Source organism: Fukomys damarensis, unplaced genomic scaffold (genome assembly GCF_012274545.1).
Source record: "Fukomys damarensis isolate Sample0158 unplaced genomic scaffold, DMR_v1.0_HiC HiC_scaffold_9, whole genome shotgun sequence".
NCBI lineage: Eukaryota > Metazoa > Chordata > Mammalia > Rodentia > Bathyergidae > Fukomys > Fukomys damarensis.
The window spans coordinates 38,872,986-38,882,753 of NW_022900921.1; the positions used below are offsets into that span (position 1 = coordinate 38,872,986).

The 9,768-nt window shown below is 34.6% G+C and overlaps 1 pseudogene; it reads left to right on the top strand.

Annotated features, from left to right (window-relative positions):
* The first annotated feature begins 9,107 nt into the window (after positions 1–9,107).
* On the top strand, positions 9,108–9,281 carry LOC117285409 (annotated as a pseudogene).
* The last annotated feature ends 487 nt before the right edge of the window (positions 9,282–9,768 follow it).

Below are 9,768 nucleotides of genomic sequence, written 5' to 3' on the forward strand. Positions count from 1 at the left end.
AGATATGAATATATTTCTTTTCCTTAAATCTCTTATTTGTCCTGCCACCTACCAGTTCCAGCCATGTCCTCCTTCTCTCAGTTGCCTTTCTACATAATGCCCAGCTAACTGGAATTTTTGGACTACTTTTCAGAATACCTTTCCTACCCTCTTCTGTATTATACAATTCTGACCTGGTTCTTGCCTTCCAAATTGCACAATCATATAGATTTCTACTTTTTTTTGAAGAAATACATTGATTTAGGGCATTTCTGTGCATATGTTAATCACATGCACTTTTACTGAAGAGTTTTTATGTCCATTCTAAGGCAAAAATAGTCCTAAAAAAGAAATTTCTCAACAAAAACTTTTAGTTTTTTTTCAAACTAGAAATAGAATCATTTGAAGAAAAAACCTAAATGGTTTTAGAGATCACATGTAATCATATTGGCTATGAAAGAGAAAAATTAGCCAATATGTACATTGACTTCACAAAACAGAAAGAGGCTTTGCTCTTTTTTACAAATAAATCTGAAAAGAAATTAATTTTCTAGTGACAGAGAGTATTCTTAAGAACAAATGCTTAACCATTAGGATTAACTGGGCATTGCCAAAGGCAGCATAACCTATAAACAGATATTACCAGCAAGTTTTTGATCCTAGGGCAGATAACATACTTGGTAAATTTAACAAACACCTGACACACAAGCTCAGGCAGACCAGATGAGCATATAGACATAAACACAAACATGAATGCACACACTCTCCAACCACAAACATATTTCAAGTGGTACTACATCTTCCCTGCTTGCTATTTTTTTATGTAATATTTTCACTTACTTTGCCATAACTTTGTAATTCTCTGCCATATATTTCTATTACAAATGGTGCATGGCATTGGCTGTGGGATCCTGTTTCTGGCTCAGTCTGTCTCTGGCTGGGCTGATGATCCGTGGAACTCAGTGTCCCAGTCTTTTCATTGTGTGGCTGTGTCCTTCATGCCAAAGGCACAGGCTCTTCTCAGGCAGAAGTTCATGAGCTGGCTTGTGCTGTATTTCTTCACTTTACTACTATATCAAAAAATAAATCAAAATAAAGAATGTTTTGCTTTGCTTGAAAAATGTGTACCTTTGTCCAAGCATACAACTATATTCTTTGTTTTTTTAAAAGAAGTAATGTTATAGCCAGCAAGAATGACAAACATAGCCAGGCGTGGTGGTGCATGCCTGTAATCCCAGCACTTGGGAGGCTGAGGGAGGAGGATTGCTGTGAGTTCGAGGCCAGCCTGGGCAACATAGTGAGTTCCAGGACAGTTTCAACTACATAGTGAGACCCTGTCTCAAAAAAAAAAAAAAGAATGACAAACATAAAAATCTTAAACATCTGCTCTCTGTTATTCCTTTAACTAAAACGTAAAAGATTAAGTGATTGGCAGGAATGGGAGAATGAAACTATGGCTGACAGAATAAATTGAGGATTTATGAAAATATAAAATTCATTTTTCTTTACTCCTTAGGAAACTGGTGGGGAAGAGAACATTTTCCAAATATTAAAAATTTAATCAAATTAAACCAGTTTCTTCAGAAGCATGGGACTCCATGTTACTTTTCACCATCTCAAGCAGGAGCAGTGTCTCTGGATGTGACTTTATTCATGTAGTTCTTCCCATTTGCTATACATAATTATAAATTTGCCATATTTATTTTGCAGAATTTCATATCAATATATTACTAGAATGCAATTTCTCCCAAAGTGAGTATCCCTCATTGTTTTCCCATGTGTCTCTGAGCTTGGGGTGCTGTAGAGGCTCCCTGAACATCAGAACAGAAGATGGCTGCTGAGATGCACCAGTTGTGCTCTGCTCTCTTAGCCTCATGTTATTTCAAGGGAGTTAAAGTTACATAGTGCAATGATCCCTGTGTCTAGTCTGACCAAAATATTTTAAAGAGGAAAAAATACATTTTAAGAAGATACTATTTGTAGATGGGGAGGTGAAGAGGGGGTGGAGGGAGGGCAGGGACAAGGGAAAAAAATGAGAACCAAGACCTGTCATGTAAAGGTACAAGATCCCAATGATGAATGCAACTGTACTGTATACCTAAGAAGTACCAATAAACTCAATGAGGAAAAAAAATGCAACCCATCAATGGCCCTAAATATAAAGGAGTATTTGGCTTTCATAAACAAATTTTTGATTAGGAAAATCCCTAGACTGATGTTTATCTTGCCACTTCACTCTGACCCAAATGGTTACCTTTCAAATGATTGCTAATGAAAGGAAACCAAATGTGCTTTTTCCATTTTATCCTTTATAATTGAGTTCCACTCAAGCTGATTTGAATTTGTTTGCTCCCTACACTTTCAATTTTAGTTGAAATTTCAAAGACCAATTTCTTGAATGCATACAGCATTTGCTATAGATCTTGTTTGTTTGTTTGTTTGTTTGTTTTGGTATCGGGGTCAAACTTGGGTTCTTGTGCTTGCAAGGCAGTTGGTGGAACCACTGACCTAAATCCCCAGCCCTGCTATAGATCTTTTAAAGTTTTCTCCAGTAAGCATTAGTGCCAGCAGCTGGAAGTCTTACCATGGGCCATTTCTGATATCCTAAGGAATGCTGATCAAACAGTTTTTTAAACAGGCATCATTTTCAAATATGGCTTAGAAAATCTTCACTCTCTAGTACTGAATCATTATACTTCTGACTCATACACTCATAATTTTATGAGAGGATTTTATAATGTTATTTTTATAGATGCATTTAATTATATATACATGAGGTTCTTACAACACTTTTTTTCAGAGAGCATTGTAAAGCTTTTAGTGTGCCTTTTACTTGCTGAAGTGTTAGCTATATTATAATTATAGTAAAATCACTCTGCTAATGTAACTGCTTCTTTAAAACACTAAATTTAGAAATATAATTTTTTTCTCTCATTTAGTTTATTGGTACATTTTAGGTATACAGTACAGTTACATTCATCATTGGGATCTTGTACCTTTACATGACAGGTCTTGGTTCTCATTTTTTCCTCCTTGTTCCTGCCCTCCCTTCAACCCCTCCTTCCCTCCCCATTTAAACACACTTTATTTCCATTTTTTCATTTTCTCATATTTTTTTCTTTTCCCTTATTACCTTTCCCCTATCAGAAACTCTGACTTGGTGGCTAAGATAATTTCTTCTGTTGAAATACAAACAGAGGACCATACAGAGAACACATATTAATACTTATTCTGAATAGTTTTGCCTAAAGCTATAGCATAAAAATCAGACCTGTCACTCATATTTGCAAGATCTGTGATAACACTACAAAGGAAGACCACTTCAAATGTCTAAATATTTTCAATATATAGAATTAACTAACAAACTGATAAAAAAAATGTGCTATGTCCTTCTCCCTTGACAAAAAATAATTATTTCTTGACAAAATGAAAAATATGTGAAAAGCTCTAGGCTTTCTGTGAGTAAAAATCAGTAACATGATGGGTGTACCAAAGATCACATAAAGTGTCAATTGAAATTCATGTGTTCTCAAAACTGATTAAAATGATAGTGTTGAGGAACAAATTTTGTTCTATAGCAAGTGCATATACAAAGTGCTACATTCTCAAACTGATCAATGAAAATTCTTTGGGAGAATACTATGCTAAAAACATGCATTTTTTTAGTAATTTTCAGTAATTCTAATGAGAACAGTTCTGATTTTGTTATTGTTTTGTTTTACTTTGGTTGAAAATATATAGAAGTCATTTGATTACTATTTAGGGACATCTGAAAATATACATTTTTAATTACCAAAATTACATTAATATTTGTAAAATGTTCATGCTGAGATGCAAAAAGGGTGAAAATTTGAGAGATAGCAAAACTATCTTTGCTATCATGCCTAAGCTTATGCAAGAAAGAAATTGTTCTAATTCTTTCAAATGACATTTTTGTCTCACTCATATTTTACATTGTACAGTTGAATAATGTAAGTTCAACTTAATGTCATTTTTGAATTCCATGTTTTTAAAAAGGTGGACTTTGAAAAACTCTGTCAACTTACATTAAATGGAGAAAGATGCACTAGATTTGTGGTTCATCATAATTACACATTGGATATTCATGTTTTAATAAGAACATGATGTCATCCCTTACATGTTGAGAAAACCTGAGCCAGATTTAAATTATTTTGTTTACTTCTTCAGCCAGTACATGAAAAACAAATTGGTCCTTATTTTTATAATTAGCTATAATAATATTTGCCTTCATCTTTGTAATTTATTTGTACTTCAGTTAATTTATATAAGCGGCATTTGGAATAGATTTGTAAGATTCATATGACTTACAGTTAACATTTAAAAAAAAAAAAAACAGTTCCTGCCAAGCTTAAGCAAGTGTAACTTTTGACTCAGATTACTACCAGATGTAGAGAAGCGAAAATATCATTTATTTTTGCATATAGATGTACATATCTATGATTTTAAAATTAAAACTATAAATTAACCTCTTTTCTCCAAACCCCTCAAGAACCATTCTCACAGTTATGATTTTCAGGAAAAGATTGAACCTTACTTGTGTAATACCAGTACAATCCATGCTAAACATGTCCTTTCTAAATGTGCTTATGCATTGAATGGATTTACTGTTATAGTATTAGTAGTTTCAACAACATCTTATGATTGAACATTAACATTATGATGAAAGATGCACAGCTCTTTTGCATAATGTAATCTAGAATATAATAAAATAAACAGAGTGAGCAGAGCAGAATAATGTGCTTCAAAAATAGTAAGCATTTATCACCAACTACAAAGCTAAGTAAAAAGCCAAATAATTGAGAATGTAGGAAGCTCTAATCTTTATCTTTAACTATAGAAAAGAAAGAAGTTATGGGGATTTAGCTCAGTGATTTTGCTGCCTGCTTTGCAAGCACAAGGTCCCAACTTTGATCCCTGGTACCCCACCCACACAAAAAAAAAAAAAGAGGAGGAGGAAGAAGAAGAAAAGAGGAAGAAAAATAAATAAAAAATAAAAATGTCTGTTCACAGAGCCAGGGATTTAGCTCAGTGCTGCTGCTGCCTGACTCACAAGTATAAGGTCCCAAGTTTGGTACCAAAATAAATAAATAAATAAATAAATTTTTAAAAGTCTGTTCATAAAAACTTGATTATATTAACAAAAATGCAGTCTGTTCAGGAAAATGCTTTCAATTAGTCATTAGAATGAAAGTGATCCTATATGATTATATTTGAAATAAAGGATAATGTTACACGTATCTGGTAAATTTGGCTGGGATCTCAGTCTTTCCTTTCACCTATTATACACAGTTTGACTTGAAGTTTGAACAAGTTTATTTTCTTCATTCTTGTTATAAATATTCTTGAAGATGAAAGTATTCTAGACCACCTGCCTGGTAAACTCAGCAAATGTTTCAGCTAGCTCATTTATTCAGGCCTTTTCCATCTCTTTTTAGTTTGATAAATTTTTGCTGTCAGATTTTTCCAAATAAATGAATCTGTAGTGAGTCTATACTCTTCTGGCATTTAAGGATTGTCATGCTCTGCACGCTGCTTTCGTTATATTCTGGTGTCTCTTTGGATTCAAAAAATCTTTTACCTTTAAATGCTTTTATTACATCTGGAATCTATTTTCCAATCCTGTAACTGCCACTTCCACCAGGATTTTATCTCACTATCTCCCAGATACAACAGGCACTTTTAAATATCTTGGTTTCTGGTTATGCTCTTTGCTTTTTCTTGAATCATCCATAACCCATCTTTCTTTGATGTTGATTGCCTGATATTGTATTTTCACATTATGCTGGTCTTGTAGTTTCTTAAATTTTTTACTATTTTATAACTCTTACAATTTGTGAGCTTTCTGAAAGAACCCCAGCTGATGGTGGCACAGACTAAACATCCAAGGCTGTTTCATAAATATCTGGGAAGTAACATAATTTAGGTTTGAAATGTAAGACTTTGACACGGCATTTGTGCAAGATGTGAGTGCACCTGGGTTTCTGAAGTGTGCATTTCTTTCAAATTAATCCTGAAGTCTTCATAAATACCTATTTCTAGATTTAAGCCCACTTCAGAAACCCTTTGACAAGAATTTGGAGTCAGTTTCTAGCAGAGTTTGGTTTCAAAGCAGCACCTTTCCTTTGCTACACATCCATAGTGCTTTTCTCATCCCATAAGAAGATGTATTGTGTGATCTTGGGGAATAGATAGCAGATGTAGCAATCATTTCACACTCCGTTGGGCTAAAAGCTGGTCTTGAACTTTAGGAAAGGTATTTTTAAGAGATGAGACATGTATCTTCATCAACAGTAGAAGAAGTAACTTTAATGTTTCCCTGGGATGTTTTGAATTATAGTGTGCTGTAAGTGCCGCCTTGCCTCCTTACATGCATCACAAAAGCACCTTCAGGCTCCCACAAAACAATCATCCATGTGTTAATCTTGAACTTAGTGCACTCCAGACCCTGAAGTTTGAAACAAAATCTGCCTAACATTAAGTTTGTAGATAGTGCTCCAGAATATTTCTCCTGACATGTGGGCTATAAACCACACTTTTTTAGTTTTATTTGCTCTTCCTCTGAAGCACCTAAATTTCCCCACAGAGGAGATACTACTTGCTAAAGGAATAGATGATAACAGTTATTTATGCAAAGCTTTACTGGTTTGAGGCTATATTGCAAAATTAGATGATTTTTTCATCTTAGTAATAAGCAAGAAGACAGTATTTTCATAAGAACTTTGCACATTAAGTAAATGCTTTCATAATTTATTTGAGCTGTAAAATCTGAATATTAAAATTTCCTTTACATAGAGAACTTATGTTTTGACCTTAACAAACTAATGTACTTATTCATGTATGCCAGCCTTTGGAAAAGTGCAAAAATCATGAACACATGCCCTAATAGATTTTTACCAAATGAATATAAAGTCAGTGTTTAGTTCAAAACGTGGAACATTACCACCATTGACAGTTGATCCTGCTCCATCTTTCAGAGGAAGTTTTGACTCTCTCTTTTTGTGTTTGTTTGTGTGAGTGGAGGCGGGGATAGGAAGCTAGGGTCTGAGCATGTTAGACAAGTAAGTACTGGACCACTGGAAAGTACTGCCCACCACCCCACTTGCCTCATGGATGGTGGGAAGGATAGATAGATGATAGATAGATAGATAGATAGATAGATAGATAGATAGATAGATGATAGATAGATAGATAGGCAGGCAGGCAAATAGGTAGAAGCAAGATCACACTAAGTTGCTCTGACTAAGCTTAAACTTGTGATCCTCCTGCCTTAGCTTCCTGAGTAGCTGAGATTTAGTAGAGACAAGTAACTAGGTCTGCCTGTTTTGACTCTTTTTTAACTAAATAGAATCTTTCAATATGTGACTATATATACTTTCCTGTCTTACTTCCTGTACAACTGTCTTCTTTTAACATTGTAGCCTTTCATGTTATTATTGAAATAAATATTTTAATTTTAAATTTAGTATATCCAACATAACTGTCACCATCATCATCATGATGAAGCTTTGGTAGCTTTGATTCACTATACATTGAATATCAGTTTCTTTGAGTTTGATAAGACAAACAAAACTAACACACACAAATTATATAAAATGTATTTATTACTTACTCATAAGCAAGGTGTAATAGGAGCCAATAATTCGTTATGAGCTTGTCCATAAGGCTAAGAAAAGCTTCCTGGGGTGGTTAAATCTCAATTGCACATAACTCACTTGCCCCTGTATCTGAGGCATCTGAAAGCAGTTTGATCTGGGGTTTATACACAGGACCTGTGTGATTTGTTGGGACAGCACACTGGAGCACATCCTGGTTTGGGTTTAGATTGGCTTGGTTTGGTTTGATTTGTAAGGTAGGGCAGAAGGTGAGATAGAAAGGGCTAAGAACTAAGCTTGGGCTGTCTGCCAGTTCCCTCTCTCAGGATACTAACTACATTTATAGCATATTCTATAATTACTCTTGTGAATTACAAGTAAGAAAGGAAACAGCTGGTTTGGTTCAAGACCACCTCAGAGAACTGTCCTGCAATCATCATTATTTTAGACAAAGAATTTTTTTCTATTTCTGTTCATCTCTGTCTGCAATTGTTTTTGCATTTATTTGTAATTATTTTTCCTTTGATTCAAAATCTCAAGAATCTTTTGCGGTGTTTTTCTGGTAGTGACATGTTCTATTTCCTCATCTAACATCATCTTTACCTTTGTATTTACTTTGCTGAATATAAAATTCCAGGATGACAGTTATTGTCTTTGAGCACTTTAAAAAAATTCATTTGATTATCTTTTGGCTTCCATTGTTTCTACTGAAAAGAACTGTCCATCTTATGGTTGATTCTATAATAGAAGTGTGCAAGGTTTGTTTTTTTGTTTTGTTTTTCTTTTTACTTTTTCTTTTCCTTGCAGCTTTTTATGATGTTGTCCTCATAATTTTAGCTATTACAAACTTTGAGGCTATAAACATGAGTGACATGTATCATTGTGATGAGATTCTTATAATTCTTTTGGGAAGATACCCAGAAGAGGAATGGCTGGATCAAATGGGACTTTCTTTTTTTTTTAATTGAGTTTATTGGTACATTTTAGGGATACAGTACAGTTGCATTCATTACTGGGATCTTGTACCTTTACATGACAGGTCCTGGTTCTCATATTTTCCCCTTGTCCCTGCCCTCCCTTTACCCCCTCCACCCCTCCCCATTTACAAACACTTTATTTACATTTTTTCATTTTGTAATATTTTTTTCTTTTCCCTTATTACGTTTCCCCTACCCTTCCCACTCTTCCTACACCTTTAGCCCTTTCAATCTGAGTTGTTTAAGTTATCTCCATATTGATTTCCACAGTGGGTGCACCAGTCTGCACTCCTACCAACAATAAAGAAGGATTTCTTTCTCCACACAATCCCACCAGCATTTGTTATTGGTTGATTTCTTGATAGCAGCCATTCTTTCTGGGGTGAGGTGGAATCTTAGTGTTGTTTTCATCTACGTCTCTCAAATGACCAGTGATGTTGAACACTTTTCATATGTTTATTTGCTGCTTTTACTTTGACATATGTCTGTTCATTTCAGATGTCCATATTTGAATCAGGTCTTTATATTTGGTGGGCCAATCGCTTCTCGGCCTTTTGGCTAAGATCAAGTGTATATTTGGTGGGCCTAATTTCTTTGAGTTATTTATGTATTCTAGATATATATTCTTAATATGTTCTTTATCTGAGGAACAGTTGGTAAAAACTTTTCCCCACATTGTAGGCTGTGCCTTAGCCCTCTTGGTGGTGTCTCTTGCAGTGCAGAAGCTTTTCCAAAAGAGGAGATCCCAGTTGTTGATTCTTTGTGCCAGTACACTTGCTACTGAGGATTTGTTCATAAAGTCTTTTCCTATGCTAATGTCTTCAAGAGTTCTGAGTAGCTTATCTTCCAACAACTTTAATGTGTCTATTTTAATATTTAGATATTTAACCCACTTGGATTATAATGTAGAGCATGGTGAAAGATTGGGGTCCAATTTTAATCTTTGGCAATATATTGGCATCTTTCAATCTCTTCCACAGATCCTTGGATCTGTTTCTTTGCCAGTACCTTGTGGTTTTTAGCAAAGTGGCTTCGTAGTATAGTTTCAAGTTGGGGACTGTTATACGCCCGACCATGTCTCTGTTGCCTAGAATAGTTGCTATTCTAGGTCTCTGCTGCTTCCAAATAAATTTTTGTATTGTTTTCTCTACTTCTATGAAATATACTTTTGGGATTTCATAGGGATTGCATTGAATCTA